The 18,536-nt window shown below is 37.6% G+C and overlaps 1 protein-coding gene across 1 annotated transcript in view; it reads right to left on the bottom strand.

Moving 5' to 3' along the window:
- Positions 1 to 14,327, bottom strand: part of JAK2 (Janus kinase 2) — a 263,282-nt gene extending 248,955 nt beyond the window's left edge. Inside the window, exon 1 of the mRNA XM_082656733.1 lies at positions 14,287 to 14,327. The gene's annotated coding sequence lies outside the window, so the exon portion shown is untranslated. The remainder of the gene's footprint in view (positions 1 to 14,286) is intronic.
- Positions 14,328 to 18,536: the final 4,209 nt, after the last annotated feature.

Genomic DNA, 18,536 nt, shown 5'->3' with positions numbered 1-18,536 from the left:
TTTTCTACTTCTATCATTCCTTCTGCATTTATCATTTGGACTTCTTCCATAAAGAACTTTCATCAATGGTTTGGTTATTCTGAAATAAAGTTTGAAAGGTAGAATAAATGCTGATTCTTCCTTTTTATTTATCAGTTTGCAGACGAGCTGGTGCCCTACTAACCTTCTGTGGCAACCAGTGAGGTTTGTTACGTTTTACGTTATTAGGAAATTTTACATATCTGATATAATTGCAATGAATTGCAATTATTGTTCTTTTTCTGAAGTCTAGATTTTTTCCATTAGTTTTTGATAGCTTGCTTATTCTCTGGTACATTAAAATAATCCTGGTTTATCTAGATACATTTCTTACCACAAACCTTCAATCAGCCATTTTTCCAAGAAGCCCAGGTTCCTTTTAGTTGAAAATCCACAATTTGGAAACTAGGGGTGCTCATTGCTACTGCATTGTTATTGCTTTTAGGTCTTTTCAGAATTAGGAAGGTTAGGACAGAGTTAGGAAGTACACACTGGTTCTTGAAAGAAAAAATTCATAAATCATAAATTAAACTGATACATCCATTTCAAAGTTCAGATTACAGAGTGTTTACTTCTCTAGATTTATATGTCTTTTTCTCCTAAAGTGAAAATCTTGGTTTCTAACATTAACATGATTATTTACTTTCTTTATCCTATGACAGACCTATAATAGTTAAAAAATAGCATTACCAGTATTATTTAAAACAATAAGACTACTGAGTGCAATTTAATATTTTTGTGGGTTTTGTTCTTAGGATATATCCGACTAGGGATGTAAACTCAAGATACTACACTTTAAAGTCACTTCTAGTAATGATTTTCTTTATGTGGGTTTAGCATCAACGTGATCTACAGTTATGGCCATTTGTTTTCAATTTTTAGGGATTGCTTTTTATTCTTTAGTAATTCAATTTTTATATCTAAGTCCCAAGGATTCAATTTTTATATCTATTTTGTCAAAGTAATTTGATAAAAGTCTTGCATTATGCTTGCCTGCCCCCCTAAATGTTGTTTCTCTACATAGGCAACACATTTTATTAGTTTTTTATTTATAACTAACTGCTTTAAAAATATGATATACATGTTTATGCCCCCCTTACACAAAGTATTTAGGCTACTGTAAACAGTGTTCTACATCTTACTTTCTCCATTTAAAATATATCCTAGAGATAACCTATATAATGTACAGAAATCCTCGTTGTTCATTTGTACAATTGCATGGTTAAGAGAGATCTTTTTAAAATATAAATCAGACCATGGGATTTATCTGCTTAAACCTTTTTAAAGGTTCCCCAATGCACTTAGAATTAAATCTAAACTCTTGACCATAGTTCTCAAAGCCTTGTCTTATCTGGACTGCTAGTAACTTCAAACTCATTTCATTCTCTGCCCCCTGTAGCCCACTGTTTCTCTTGGATATATTCTTAAAGTGAAATTGCCAGATCATGTCATATTTCTGTGTTTAATGTCTTGAAGAACTGCTAGACTCTTTTCCACAGTGGCTGCAACATTTTACATTACTACTGGCAGTATATACAGGTTCCAATTTCTGCACATCTTTACCAACACTTATCATCTGTCTTTTTGATTATAGCCATCCCAGTGTGTGTGTGAAGTGGTCTTATTTATTTTTGACTGCATGAGTTGTTAATTTGTGAGAGTTGTTAATTTGTGAGAGAGAGAGAGTTGTTAAATTCTCCCACTGTGATTCAATAAATTACAGTTCTTTATCAAAGAGCTATACTCTAGGCATTATACTAGGTGTTGAGTGATAAACATGTTTCCCTTCTACACAGTACTGACATTGAATGTCATCAAAAATTTGTGATTTAATAGTAAAAAGGGCACAATGGTGTTAAAGTGATAGAAGATAATAAATTGAGTATGTTCTCAAAGGATATCCTTGGGACTACTAGGATTAGCATTATTTGGGAAATCTTAGAAATGCAAATCTTCAGGCCCTAGCTCAGATGTGCTGTAAGAAAAACACTCTCAGTGTAAACTTTTATATCTAGTGAAATAGGCTTTGAAACTGAGGGTGAAATTAAACTATTTTCAGATAAAGAAAAGCTTAAAAAAACCATTGCCAGAGGACTGACACAACAAGAGATGCTAAAAGAAGTTCTTCAGGCTGGAAGAAAATGGTATCAGATGGAAATATGAACCAATAGGAGGAATGACGAGTGCTTGAAATGGTAAATATGTAGGAACATATAAAAGGTGATTTTTTATCTCCTTTTAATTTCTGTGAAAGAAAACTGACAGTTTAGAGGAAAAACAATGATATTATTGTGGAAATTATTACATAAGTAGATATAAAATGAATAGCAACAATAGGTCAAAGGATGGAAAAATTACTGCTGTAAGATTCTTACTTTTTATGTGAAGTGGCACCATATTATCTTTAAGTAGACTGTGATAAACTAAGAATACATATTTCAATGACTAGAGCAAACATGTAAAGAATTATATAAAGAGATATAGCTGTAAAGCCAATACTGGAATTAAAATGGAAAAATTAAAAAAAATAATTTCTTATAAAACTAAATATGTATCTATCCAGTTCCACTCCTAGCTATATACTCAAGAGGAATGAAAACATGTCCACAAAGACTTGCAGAAATGGGCTTCCCTGGTGGCGCAGTGGTTGAGAGTCCGCCTGCCAATGCAGGGGACACGGGTTCGTGCCCCAGTCCGGGAAGATCCCACATGCTGCGGAGCGGCTGGGCCCGTGAGCCATGGCCGCTGGGCCTGTGCGTTCGGAGCCTGTGCTCCGCAACAGGAAAGGCCACAACGGTGAGAGGCCCGCATACCGCAAAAAAAAAAAAAAAAAAAAAAAGACTTGCAGAAAATGTTAATAGCAGCTTTAATGAAAATAACTGAAGACTAGGAATAATCAAAATGATCATCAACAATTATAGTATATTTATACAATGGGATACTATTCAGTAATAAAAAAGAACAAACTACTGATACATACAACAACATAATTGAATCCAAAAAACACTACGTTGAACAATAAAAGCTGGACATCAAACACTGTATTATTCCTATAAAGTTCAAGTGATAGAAATCAGAACAGAAGTTGCTTATGAGGGATGAAGATTAACTGGAACACAAGAGAATGATTCTGGGATGAAGAAACTGTTCTGTATCTTGACTGGAGTGCTAGTTACATAATTGTAACTAATTATAAAACTCATCTAATTGCAAACTTAACACCTGTGTGTTTCACTGTTGGTAAATTTTACCTGAGTGAAAAAACATTTTTAAAAATTCACAAAATTCAATTAATGTAATCCATTACACCAACAAGCTAAAGAACAAAAAGCACATGATCATATCAATTGATGCAGAAAAAACATTTCCTGAAATCCAACACTCATTTGTAATTAAAAATAAACAACAGGGCTTCCCTGGTGGCGCAGTGGTTGAGAGTCCACCTGCCGATGCAGGGGATGCGGGTTCGTGCCCCGGTCTGGGAAGATCCCACATGCCGCGGAGTGGCTGGGCCCCTGAGCCATGGCCATTGAGCCTGCGTGTCCGGAGCCTGTGCTCCGCAACGGGAGAGGCCGCAACAGTGAGAGGCCTGCATACCGTAAAAAAATAAAAAAATAAATAAAATAAACAAAAGATCCCTAAAAAAAAAACCTAAAAAAAATCTTAAAAAAAACCTAAAAAAAAACTAAAAAAACCTAAAAACTAAAAAAACCTAAAACTAAAAAAACCTAAAAAAAAACCTAAAAAAAACCCTCTCAACAAAGTAGAACTAAGGAAACTTCCTCAACTTGGTAAACAACACCTTTTAAAAATCTATATCTAACATCATACTTAATGGTGAGAAACTAGATGATTCTCCCCAAAGATTAGGAAAAAGGCAAGGATGTCCTCTACAATCAATCCATTTCAAGGTAGTTCTGGAAGTCCTAGCTATTAGAATAAGACAAGAAAAGGAAATAAAAGGTATACACACTGGCAAGGAAAGAAAAAAAAAGTGTCTTTGTTGGCAGATGACATAATTGTCTACATAGAAAATCAGAAAGAATCAACAACAACAACAAAACTTCTGGAACTAATAATTATTATATTGCTATAATCAATTTTTCAGGATACAAAGGTAATATACAAAATTCAATTGATTTCTATATTCAGCAGTGAAAGGTAAATTTGAAATTAAAAACATAATACCATTTACAGTAGCAACCCCCAAAATGAAATGATTAAATATAAATCTAACAAAATAAGTAGAAGGTCTATGTAAGGAAATCCACAAAACTCTGATAAATGAAATCAAAGAAGCACTAAATAAATGGAGAGATAGTCCATGTTCATGGAGAGTTACTGTCAAGATGTCAGTTCTTCCCAACTCGATCTACAGATTCAAAGCAACCCCAATCAAAATCCCTGTGGGTTATTTTGTAGATATTGACAAACTGATTCTAAAGTTTATATGGAAAGACAAAAGACCCAGAATAGCCAAACAACACTGAAGGAAAAGAAGAAAGCCAGAAGACTGACACGACCCAATAGTAATACTTACTATAGAAAGACAAATACCATATGATTTCACTTATATATGAAATCTAAAAAAACAAAACAAATGAACAAACAAAACAAAACAAAGCCCATAGATACAGAGAAAAGACTGGTGGTTGCCAGAGGGGAAGGGGGTGGGAAATGGGTGAAATGGTGAAATGGGTGAAGGGGATCAGGAGGTACAAACTTCCAGTCATAAAATAAATAAGTCATGGGGATGTAATATACAGCATGGGGGCTATAATTGAAACTGAGCAGGATACTGCAGGGCCTTCCCAGGGGAAGATCCCCTGTATCCATCTGCCTCTCGTATGTAGAAAAGCTTTAGCATCCTAAGCCTTCGCCAAGTTCCAAAGAGCAAATTTAACCAGAGAAGTAAGAAAATGCAGAAAGAAAGGAAAACAGTCAAGCAAGACAAAATAAAGTAGTTTAGCCATAAAACAAAGTCAAAGACCTTTAGTTCCTCCTCAAGGGCTATAGGTAATATCTTGAGCCATATCCTTGAGTTGTTTTGCTGATACTAAAATCCCCACCAGGTGAAAGAAGTTAACTGCTGATCACTGCTACATAGACCCCAGACCAGTTGGAGCCAGAAAATTGATAATTGAGATTCCTGAAACACCACCTGGTTACCTCACCACCAGCCAATCAGAAGGATATACCTGAGCTGTTCACACACCCTGTGATCCTCTCCCTCACCTTGCCTTTAAAAGCCCTTCCCTGAAAGCCATCAAGGAGTCTTTTAAGCATGAGCAGCCCATTCACCTTGCTTGGCTTTGAAATAAACGCTATACTTCCTTTCACCACAATCTGGTGTCAGCAGATTGGCTTTACTGAGCATTGGTTCAATAACATAGTCAATAATATTTATTGCAAATTTGAAAGTTGCTAAGAAAGTAAATCTTAAAAGTTCTCATCACAAGAAGGTAAAAAAAATCTTGAATCAGATGCTGTCCAGCCCCTGGATCTGAGGTCTGATTGTCTTTCTAAATCTCCATTTTCTCATGTGTAAAATGTAAATAATAATACTGATCTTTAAGGATCATTGGGAGAATAATATGAAGTGCTATATACGAAGATATTTAGTAAGCAGTCTCTTATTCTACAATTATTTACTGAGCAACTTTCTAGCCTCAAGGAACATAGCAAGATGAATAAGGCCCTGCCCTTCTGGAGAAAGACAGTAATCACATAAACAAGTGAATATCCAATATTATCTCAAGTAGTACTAAGTACAATGAAGAAAACCAAGTCAGGTGTGGTGGAGGTGAGATCCACCTTCAGAAGGGAAGGGTTTGCTACCCAACTGAGGGAGTGTGGTCAGCTGATGGCCTCCAGCTGTGTGCCCCTTCAGGACCTGCCTCAGCTGCAGAGAGATGCCTCCCCGAAATCTCACTGTTCCTGGGGCAGCCTCCACCCGGAACTAAGCAAGATAAGCTGGAAAAGCCTAGTCATTTTGGCCCCTAGGCCATCTCTGATGGGCAAAACCGGTTCCCAAGCTCCCCAAATCACAGTTCCATTTCTTCCTCTGCCCAGTCCTACTTCCACCCTCTCCTCTGCACTGGCGTTGATTCCTCTTAAGTATCTTGCATCCCAAACTCCATGTCTGTGTCTACTTCCTTTTGGAGAACTCAACCTGACAACAGGGTGGGAGGAAATAGAGCACTTGTGAGTTTGGGTAGGGGGTCAGGGAAAGACTTTTAGTGCAGGTGACATTTGAGCAGAGCCCAGAATGAAGTAAGGGCAGGAACAACGAGAGCATCTGGGGAAGACTGGTGCAAAGCGCAGCCACACGTGCAAAGGCCCTAAGGAAGGAAGGGCCAGGAGCAGTACGGTCAGAGTGGAGTGGGTAAGGGGAGAGTAGTAGTAGATGAGGTCAGAAAGAGGACAGAAGCCAAGATCACATGGGTTGTTGAATCATAAAAACTACTGGCTTTTATTCTGAGTGAAATGGGAAGCTATGTGGGTTTAGAATTGGCAAGTCACGTGATATGTCCTATGTTTTAAATGGAGCACTCTGGCTGCTGTGTGGACAATGGGTTGGGGGAGGGGGGACCAGAGGAGTAGAGGAAGCAGGGAGACAATTTAGGAGAGTATTACATGACCACAGTTACCTGTTAGGAAGTAGTAGTCATCATTGTAATACAGTAGTAATACAGTAATTATAATAGTAGTTGCGGTCACGGTGGTTGGTAGAGAGTTTCCTTAATCCCACAGCACTGGGTTGCCATGTGGTATTTGCATGCTGCTCATTTGCACATGGGTCATCTGCATAAGGGCTCCCATGATGCAGTGGGTGTGTTAGACTGGACCTTTAGTGATCTTAGCCCCACACGCAGCTACTTCCATCTCTAGCTATGAGAGGACACTCTGTATCCAAATACTCAGTGTACAGATTCTGGTCTCAATCTTTGTGAGTACTGATTTCATTTTCCAGAAATTTTTATCACCCATTTCAGCTGCCATACCATCTTCTTTAGTAGAGGGCTGAGCAGAGTATGTTTTATTCAACAGAGCAGCTGTAAACCTCAGCTCTAGGGAGGCTGGGTCTGTCTTTCTCTGCTCTGCCTTCTCAGACTCTGTATCCTTTTCCTCAGATTTCTCTTTGGCCACAGGAGCTACTACGGGTTGGAGAGGGCTGGAGTCCTACTTGGAGAGGGTTCTTGAGGCCCTAGCTCTGGAGGAAATTCAATAATCGCCTAGACTGAGTGATGTGTTTAGGACGCCGAGGCTGAAACAAACTATAATTCACATTCCCTAGGTGCCCTACTCTGTAATAAAGCCTGAGTGTCAGACAGCCCAGCCAAGAGCTAACATATCTGTTTGCACTAGTCTTGTGCTAACTGAAACATGTCAGAAGAGGAAAACATTTAGCCAACTGTCTAATGCAAAGGGGTTCTCTTCAGCCAAATGAAGAATGATCACCTATACGTGGCTATATGAGTGTGTTAAATGTTAATATCTAAAAAAGTGTTGATCCACTTAAAAACAAAAAAGACTCACTATAAAACTACAGTAATCAAGACAGTGTGGTATTAGTGAAAGAACAGACAAATATATCAATGGAATAGAATAGAGAGCCCAGAAATAGACCCACATAAATAAAGTCAACTAATTTTTTGACAAAGCAGCAAGGCAATACAATGGAGAAAAGACAGTCATTTCAACAAATGGTGCTTGGAACAATTTAACATCCACATGCAAAAAGATGAATCTAGACACAGACTTTATACCCTTCACAAAAATTCACTCAAAATGTATCACAGGCCTAAAACTATATAACTCCTAGAAGATAACCTAGGAGAAAATCAAGATGAACTTAGTTTAGGTACAACACAAATGCACAATTCATGAAAGAAATAATTGATAAGCTGGACTTCATTAAATTAAAAACTTCTGCCATGTGAAAGACACTCAAGGGAAAGGGAAGTCAATCCACACTGGGAAAAAATATTTGTGAAATGCATACTTGATAAAGGCCAGTTATCCAAAATATACAAGGAACTCTTCAGTGCAACAGTATGAACACAGCCTAATTAAAAACGGGCAAAAGATCTGCACAGGTACCTCTCCAAAGAATATATAAGGATGGCAAAAATGCATGTGCTCAACATTACCTGTCATTAGAGAATTGCAAATTAAAACAATAATGAGGCAGACTACACCTATTAGAATAGCCAAAATCCAAAAACAAAACAAAACAAAACAAACAAAAAAAACCTGGTAATAGCAAATGCTAATGAGGATGCAAAAAGTAACAGGTACACTTATTCAAAATGGTACTTTGGAAGATAGTTTTGCAGTCTTACAAAGGTAAGCAAAGCCTTATCATAAAATCCAGCAATCATGCTCCTAGTTATTTACACAACTGATTTGAAAACTTATGTCCACACAAAACCTGCATGTAAATATGTATAGCAGCTCTATTCATAAGAGCCAAAAGTTGGAAGCAGTCAAGATGCCCTTCAAGAGACAAATCAACAAACAAACTACGGCATACCTAAACAATGGAATATTATTCAGCAATAAAAAGAAATAAGCCATCAAACATGAAAAGACAGAGATGAATCTTAAATGCATATTGCCAAGTGAAAAAAGCCAGTAGCAAATGCTACATTCTGTAATAATGCCTTATATGACATTCTGGAAAAGGCAAAACTATAGAGAAGGTAAAAATTATCAGTGGTTCACAGGAGCTTGAGGGGGAGAGGAGGGATATCGGAATAGATGAAGCATAGGGGACTTTTGGGGGTAGTGGGGGTTTTAGTTGTTAAACTTATAGCCCATGACGGTATGGGTTAATAATCCTGATACTGCTATATTTACATATTGTAACTGAGCAATTAAGGAAATGGATGGCAGATGGTAGAAGTCCAGACAGATAAGCAAGGGAAGAAAGCTAGAACGATCCATGTGGTAATAGTTATGAGTCAGAGACATCAATATGAACGCATGTGTAGCTTAATATAGATATAAATAATTACATATAGAAATATTTATTATATGTGTATATACACAGATTATCTACATACATCTATTTCCTTGTTCAGTCAGCTGAGAGGGTCTAGAAACAATGATACCCCAGTAGCAACAAGCATATCTAGTGCTCAAATGTTGGTTTTTAACACCATTCTCCAATCAAAGGAAGCAGAGCTCTTTAGAGAAATGACTCATTCTAGGACCAGAACAGGAAATATGCAAATGAGCCTGCAGCATCTTATAGTGTCAGAAAGTAAGGAAGTACTACAAAAAATCCACAATACCACAATAATGGGTGTTTGGAAAAGGGACACCAGGGCCAAGTAAAATATCTCCAAACAGCCAAAACGGAATCAATTTAAGCAACAAAATAAGTAAGGTACTATTGGATTATAACCCAAAGTATAAAATAAATATCCATGAGCCCATACTGATATAAATAAGTGATTGAATTAATTAATAAGAAGAGACAAATCTCCCTTTCAGAACAATTCAAAATAAATTGTGTAGGTATTCCAACCTCAAAGAGGTGAGCATAACTCCCCATTCTTTATGTGTGAGCAGTATATAGTAACTTTCTTCCAAAGAGTACAACATGGAAACGGGGAAAAGAGTAACTTTACAATTGAGAAACCTGATACCCCTCAAAACCGTCAAGGTCATCAAAAATAAGGAAAGTCTGAGAAACTGACACAGCCAGGATGAGCTTATGGAGACAAGACAACTAGATGTAATGTGGTGTCCCAGATGGGATTCTGAAATAGTAAAAGGGCATTAGATAAAAACTAAGGAAATCTAAATAAAGTATGGACTTTAGTTAATAATGATGTATTTAATGATTCATTAATTATAACAAATGTACCGTATTAATGTAAGATGTTAATAATAGAGCAAACAAGGTGGTGACTATATGGGATTTCTGTACTATCTTTGCAATTTTTTGTAAATCTGGAAATTTCTAAAAAATAAAAATTTTTGAAAATTTTTGAAGGTTTTATATCTACACAGAAAATTTTAAATATCCTTCTAAATAACTTTTGGGTAAAAGAGAAAATGGAAAGAAAAATTACAAATACTTTAGAAATATACAACATAAGTACATTATACCTGAGAAGCTCTGCAATATGGATTAAGCAATATGCAGAGGAAAATTAATATTTGTAGCCTTAAATGTATCCTTTAGAAAATAATAAAGTTTGAAATAAACTGAGCACAGAATTGAAGAAAAATAATAATGTAAAGTAATAAATGAATAAATAACATAAAATTAAAAAGTAATATAAAGAATATAAATGGAAGGAAAAATTAAATTTTAATTAAATTTGTAAGATCATTGGGGTCTTGATCAATAAAACTATGTTCCTGGGCTTCCCTGGCGGCGCAGTGGTTGAGAGTCCGCCTGCCGATGCAGGGGACACGGGTTCGTGCCCCGGTCCGGGAAGATCTCACATGCCGCAGAGCGGCTGGGCCCGTGAGCCATGGCCACTGAGCCTGTGCGTCCGGAGCCTGTGCTCCACAACGGGAGCGGCCACAACAATGAGAGGCTTGCATACCGCAAAAAAATAAATAAATAAAAAATAATAATAAAATAAAAAATAAAACTATGTTCCTAAAAACCAATAACTATAGGCAACTATAATTTTTTTAAAAGGAACTACAAAAAAATACCATTTAGGATTGAGAAATACCTAATGACAGGTATAGGAGAGATTTTTGAAATTATAAGAGAATTATCTATATTATTTCTATCCATAAATATGAAAATTTAGGAAGTTTATTAGTCAAAACTGATTTGGATACAAATGACAGACACTCATTTCAAAATAGCTACAGCAAAAAACATACTATATTGATTCATATACCTGAGAAGTCCATAGGATAGTGCTGGTTCCCAACATGGCTGGATCCAAGGGCTCAGTGTCATAAGACTGTCTCTCTCCCCACTGTATCCCTCAGCTCAGCTTATTTCTCAGTTCATGTATGTCTCTCTATGTATCAGAGAAAACGGACATCTACAGCCACAAAATTTCATCTTCCTAGTTTAAAAACCAAAGTAGAAAGAGAAAAATTCCCCTCTCTGATGTCTTATATCAATCCAGGAGAAGATTCTGATTGGCCCTGTTTGGATCTTGTGTCCATCCCTGTGATTGAGTGTTCCAAGAATGACATTTTCTTAATTTGGTAAAGAGAATCAGAAAACTCAACATCATATTTAGTGATGAATCATTAGAAGCATTTCTATTAGAGAAACAAGAGAATGAACTCTGTCACCACTATCTTTGAACACTGTACTATAGTTCATAGTCAATGTAATAAGACAAGAAAAGGTAAATATCTTGGAAGAAAAAAACTGTTATTAGTTCCAGATATCTAACTTTGAAAAATCTAAGAAAATTAACTTAAAAAAAAATTTAATGACATAGCAAGATTCAAGACAGACAATACAAAACTCATTAGTTGTCCTACATTAGCAATAACCAATAAGAATATAAAGTAAAGTCAATTCTTGGGACTCAGTATTGGCCACCAGAACAAAATACAGACAAATATATGTTTTATGAAAACTAATATTTGAAATGGAAACATAAGAGCCTCTATTTACCTCACCACCACTACCAGTATCTCTTTCCCCATCTGCCACACTTTTAAATTGTCACCAGAACCTCATTGGGAATTATCTTGTTAAATCTCTATCCTCTTTGACATGGAGGGATCCCTACAATATTCACAGTACATTCTATTTCTATTCAACTGTACCATTATTTTTTGTATCAGAATTATTTGTGTGTGTATCTTATTTCCTCTATAGATGATCAGCAACTTCCTCTCTGTGTGCCATCCCCACAATATTTTGGGTGCAGTAGATACACCATGATTATCAACTTGAATTGATAATTCAGGATGGTATGAGTAAGAAAGAAGGAAATGGAAAACAAACTAATGAGGAGTGGAATGATAAGGGTCAGAAAAGGTTGGTGGAGACAAGTCATTTGAGCCTCTCTTATGCATTCCTTTCTCTGGGTAAATCATCATTATCTGAATTCCTTAAATTTCAAAATGATAAAAATTCTAGAGCAGAGAATTCAGTATTTAGGGAATTGCTGGTGAAAATATTAGGAAATATTCCCCATACAAAATAGCCAAAGTATGGAGGGCTTCCTGATTTTTTGAAGACTTGAATTTAATTCTTCCTTTCCCATTCTCCACAAATTCTCCCAAATATCCCTTTCTCTCTCCTTGGCCTCACCTCTATTTTGCTTTTATTCTCTTCTGTTTTCCCACCCTCTTTCCTTTCTTCTCTTCTAAATCTAGAAGGTTCTCCCTTCTCTTCCATTAAGCCTGGTGTCAAAGGGGGCTGAGGAAGCCCTGGTTTTGTGTCTAACTCAGTCATGTCCTCTGTGGTATAGGAATGAAGGAGTCAGAAGCGGTCAAATATTTACTGAGTGCATTCCATGTTTGGAAAGAGTGAGCATTGGGGAATTAAATAGAACTGGGTTGCAATCAGGCTCCACACTTATAATCTGTGCACCTCAGTGTTCTCATCAGGAAAACAAAGACGATACTAGCAGCTCCCATAGAGAGTTGTTCTATGGATTAAATAAGATATTGTTTGTACAATGTCTAGTTCAAAGTAGGCACTTAGCAAATAATAACTATTAGGGAACTAAGGTTGAAAACCAAGGAAGGGAACAGAAAGCTCATACTCCAGTTTTTTCTCCCATTTTCCTCCCCTCTAGCCTAAATTCATAGGAGTTTGAAGAGGAAAGAAGGCTGGGATGTGAGGGTGCAGGCAAAACAATACTAAACCTTAAATCTCAATCCTTAATTTAGCTACTGAATCAAAATTAAAGACATCGAGATGACAGTTTATATTTCATATACTGGATTTATCATTTATTCCAGAGAAATTACCTAAGCAATAACATTGTATTTGGAATACAAATCTCAAAGAGGAAAATGCTCTTAGACAAAAATTACAGCAAAACTGACACACCGCAATTACTCACAGGCTTCTCAAGAGAAAAAGAAATCTGGTGATGTTATTGCTGCCCTTACCCACTCGAATATCAATACAGTTTCAAATTCTCAGAGGGTAATAAAAGCTCTTGTCTTTCACACAATAACTAACAAAGCAAACTCCCCAAAACCCATGGGGGTACTGTGGTTGAGGGGGAGGGGGCAATTTTATCTAAATAATGAATTTTCCAAACATTTAATATTTGTTCTGCATAAAAAGTATGAATGCCTGTTGTAGATCATTTATTCCTAGTGGTAAGTAATTGCAATTCATTTGGAAAGCATCTTCAAAGCAGGTAGACACATTTTTCAAAACACCATTTGACTATATAATTACTGCTACACTTATAAGCATTCCTCTGAAGAAAAACAAAAGTGGGGGGGGAGCAAGTTTCACTACAGTCCCCTAAGAAAATGTTTCACTTCTCTCTGTTATCACTCAGCCTTGGCCATATCTGATTTCAGTGTTAGTGAATCTACTGCACTTTTAAGTAATAAAGAAAAGAACACATTCTGGTTACTGCTAAAAAGAAATTTCATCAGTTTTCCTGTTAGTATGAGTCACAGTAGAGAAGAATTTGATGATTTGCAAGAAGAAACCACAGTTCACTAATAAGCACTCCAAGCCTTTAGGCCACAAGAGAATGGAATCAGCAACAAATTTTACTCTAAGTTTTTTCTTTGAGCGCCTACTGTGTACTAGCACTCTTCTAAGATTTGTGAATACTCCTTTTAGAAATACAGGATATAGTGTCTGACCTTAAGGAATGCTTAACTTGAAATCTTCTTTACAAGAAATCAGCACTCAAAGAAAGAAAGAAATCAGCATTCTTTGAATCCTCTGATGTTGAGACTTAAAAAAGCAATCCAAAGAGCTCAGCCTTCATTCACCATTAGAACAAGGATAATAATAACATTAATACCCAAATTTCACCAGCTCCAAGCCTCCCATTGGCTTGACCATGGGAAGTCCAATTTCTTAGAATCTCCCCTTTAAAGCCATTTCCTAGAGTCTGCAAAGCTACCTACAAACATACACAAACATCCACAAACACTGAGCTGGGGAACTCAGAAGGGAAAGACACCATAGCAAAGTTGTTTGAGCCTCAAGGTGTTAAGTGGTTAGTCCAGCAAACTCTTTCATTTGTCACCTTATTAGCAGTTTCGGCACTAACAGTTCACCAAGCGTGTCACACCATCCTGCCAATGCTGGACATCTAGTCACCTAAAACTGACCTTGAAAAATGAGAGGGAGTTGGGGATGTTCCACAGTAAAGTTGTTCAGTCCCCAAATTGTTCTGGACAGCTCACTCACAAGTTAGAAACAGCCATTTTCCTTGGAGCCCTTACTCACCAGGCTGGTAAGGTCAGGATTTTGGTAGCAATCCCTATGGTGCACCAGGAGCAACCACTCCATAAAACACTATAGCCTTGCTGCTGGGTTTGGCTTTGCTATGGCAGCTTCCTTCTTCCCTTATGGTGACTTAGCGCTCCAGTGCTCCAGTCATTTCTCCCTGTTGTCAGGCTTCTGTGGGAGCTATTCTAGTCCATCAGGCATGCTGCCTGAAGCCAGGGGTGTCCGGATCCAAGTCTTGTGTTCCAGGACGTTCCTTGGCCCCTGTGCAAATCAGTGTCTGGCTTTCCTATCAGAATCACCTGAGCCCCACCTCTGGCCCAGCCCAGAAGCTCTGTAAGGCCAACACTGGGAATATCACTACCAGATGAGTGATCATAAATGACAGACCAATGTTAATGGTAAGCACACTGAAAATGTAAAAAGCCTTCTTGGTACAAAATGATATTTTTACCTATCAGTTACCCAGTTCAAGGAGGGCAGAGGTGGCTGTGTGTGATTAGATGGCTATTTAAAGTAAGTAGTGCAAGAAGTCCATTGCACTACTTATTATTAAGTCCACAAGAATTAATATTTTGCTTACAACTTTTCTTTTCTCAAAAAATTAAAATATTTTGGGCTTCCCTGGTGGCGCAGTGGTAGAGAGTCCGCCTGCCGATGCAGGGGACACGGGTTCGTGCCCCGGTCCGGTAAGATCCCACATGCCGCGGAGCTGCTGGGCCCGTGAGCCATGGCCGCTGAGCCTGCGCATCTGGAGCCTGTGCTCCGCAACGGGAGAGGCCACAACAGTGAGAGGCCCGCGTACCGCAAAAAAAAAAAGTTAAAATATTTTATTTCAGAATATTATGTACTCAGAACCAGAAAGCAAGGAGCAATATACCGGAAATAATCTGCTTAAGGGATTTGAGAGATTGAATATAGCAATTTGGACATATTTTAGTTTCCAAGGCCTAGAAAGATAGAGGAGATGATAGGTAATGTTTATTGAGCAGTTTCTATGTGTCAAACATGGTGCTAAGTAATTTACATGCATTGTCTCACATGATCAAACAATGCCTTGAGGTAGCTACTATTATGATCTTCACTCTACAGATAGGAAAACCGAGATTAAGAAAATGTTCCAACATTCTAAGCTAGTAAGAGGTGGAACTGGGATATGAACACTGGGCCTCTGATTCTGACACCTCTGTGCTCACCGCCTCCCCCGTGGCTTCATCATGGGTTTGGCTGCCAAATTTGACTTCTAACCCCATTTCTGCTCCTAAAGGGTCACTTAACCCCACTACCTGTCTGTAAAATGGAAGCATGAGAATTCTCTGAGCTAACATTTGCAAAGACTCAATGCAACGTTACCATTACATGAGAGGGCAGAGTTCATCCCTCATGAGAAGGATGAGGGAGTCAGAAGACCCTCCGGCTGCAGAATCCAGCTCTGGGGCACCATTAACAATGCCCAGGCACATCTGAAGAGGGGCAGCACTGTTACCAGGTGTAGTGATAATGTGATTTAAGGCTTGAAAATAATGTGGGCACTCTAGTCACACTGCTGACCTCAGACCACCACTGACTTCCGACAAGGAGGTTCAGACACACTAGATTTATTTTCATTCTTACCCAGACTATTTTTACCTTTGTCCAAAACAGCTCAAGTCAGGAACACCAGGATTATCTGCTTCTTTCATTGTCATAAAAGTTGTCTCAATTACCAAAGCTGATTATTTTCCACAGATGCTCTCATGCTTCTTATCACAGTGTGTCAGAACACAAAAGCTCAGAGGCCCCTGACTCTTTGGCAATCTCTTTTCTAAGGCTTGGATTCCCCTTTAAATGATACAGATACAGCTAGTCTATGAAGTATCTATTCTATCTTCAGTTTGAAATTGTTACCGTCACAGGTTTTGTTATTAGGCTCTCCATCTATACAGGCAGCTGGACACAGACGCACTGCAGGTAGCTACCTGTGGAGCTTTGTGCTTATGATGAAGTGTAATAAGGTAAGAGGAAGAGGGGAATGGGTTGAGCCCTTAGCCAAAGGACTGAGTATTCCAGCCAGCTGATGTCCTGGTATCATTTGCCCTGAAAGGTGACTGCAACAGAAGAGAGCCGTCTGCTACAGTCTGCCTGTTTAAGAAAGCCCAGTCTCTCTCCATATCCAGTCCATTCTGGGTTGAGCACTGATACTGAATATTTATCACTGAGTCCCTATATGCCAGTTCATATTTAAATCCATCATTTGTTAATTGATTGCTATTGTCATTTCTATTGTAAATCAATATAAGTAATTTCCATGTGTGGGTTTGTTAGTATCTTATTCATTGCCCATGGACCTGGAAATCAATGGAAACCAAGTAGAGTTCCCTCTTTTCAGCTTTAATTGTAGGTAGTTTCCATTGGTCTCTCCTGGATTTTCAGGGTTCTGTTCACAGGATTGCCTCATTTTCCCTTAGACTAGACTTCCCTGATGGCATCATCAACATAATGTCAACATATGTTAAGTACTTACTATGCTTGTGACATTGTGTAACTAATACACGTATACTTCACATGAATGACCTCACTCAATTCTATAAGGTTATTATTATTACCTCTATTTTATAGTTGAGGAAGTTGAGTCATAGAGAAGTCTCCTGCCCACAGATCACAAAACTAGAGAAAGCTGGAGCTGGAATTTATGCCCATGTGTGTGTGACTCCAAATTTTGAGCCCTAAAGCGCTCCACCTTTTACACTCCTCCCTGACTAGGACCGAAAAACAACTTCATTTCTACCAGTTTCACTAAACAGTGGCCCAATGAATGGCTGTCTCTGGGGGCAGGTTACAGGCTATTTACTAAATTATAAAAACATGAATTTAGTCTAAAGTGAAGGACAGCTACCCAAATGTGGTAAGTCTAAGTGACTGTCTAAATTAATCAGTTTCAGAAAAAACTGAGCTGCTTTGTAAGGGAAAACAGTTGGTGGGAGGAAATATGGGTCTCTTCTTTTTATTCTTTTCTGTGTGCCATTGGGTAAGTCACTTAACTTCTCTGTGTTTCAATTCCTAGAATTGGACTGGATACAGCTTAAAGCAGTGTTTTTCAAACTGCATCTCACAAGCCATTAGTGGGTTATGAAATCAACATAGTGAGCCACAACCATTATATTTTAAGAGATTAAACACGATAGAAGAGTAGAGCATAAATATATATTTTTTATTTTCTACTATTCTAATACTATAAATAGTATAGCACTAATACTATAAATATATTTATATATATATTGTTCAACATGACTCCATGAATGATAAGAAACCAAGGTAATACAACTAACCTCATGATATCAGCTCTGCATGTCATAACTTCTCAATATATAGGCAAAATCCTCATGAGATACTGGGTATATTCTTCTGATCTCATTTGCTTTGAAGCTACACTTCTCTTGTTTGCTCAGATAGGGCTTAGAAATCTGTATATTATTAATGATGGACAGCATACATACAAAAAATGTAAAATTCATAAGTGTATGGCTTGAAGAGTTTTAACATAGTAAACATATGATAACTAGGTAACTAATCATATCAAGAAATAGAACATACTAACATACCAGAATCCCTCTCATGTTCTTTTCCCAGACTCTACCTCTTTCCAACAAGGTGAGCCAATATCTTGACTTTGAACAGTATAAATTGGTTTTGCTTTTTTTTTTTGAACTTTATATAAATGAAACTATACAATATATACTTTCCTGTGTCTGGCTTTCTTTGCTCAACATCGTGATTGTGAAATTTATGTTGTCACTATATTTGTGGTTTGTTCATTCTTTCCAATTAAGGAGTGTTACAAATAGTGCTGAAATGATCTTATACGTCTTTTGGTGCACATATATATGTGTTTCTGTTGGGTAAATATATAGGAATGAAATTGTTGGGTCTGAGGGGAGAGCTCTCAGATGCTGACCATGCTGGCACCCTGCCTGATCTTGGACTTCCAGCCTCTAGAATCGTGATAAATTCCTGTTGTTTAAGCCACCCATTTGGTGGTATTTTGTTATGGCAGCTGGAGCCTACAGGGTTTGAATGCCATTTTAATAATTTAACTAGGTTCCAAAAGAAAATTGGAAGTTAACTTTCAGAGGGATAACTTTGCCAACTATTT

This window comes from Grampus griseus (genome assembly GCF_964374135.1).
Source record: "Grampus griseus genome assembly, chromosome: 6".
Classification (NCBI taxonomy): Eukaryota; Metazoa; Chordata; class Mammalia; order Artiodactyla; family Delphinidae; genus Grampus; species Grampus griseus.
The sequence above is the reverse complement of the archived record's forward strand: the minus strand, read 5'-3'. Positions and strand labels throughout refer to the sequence as shown.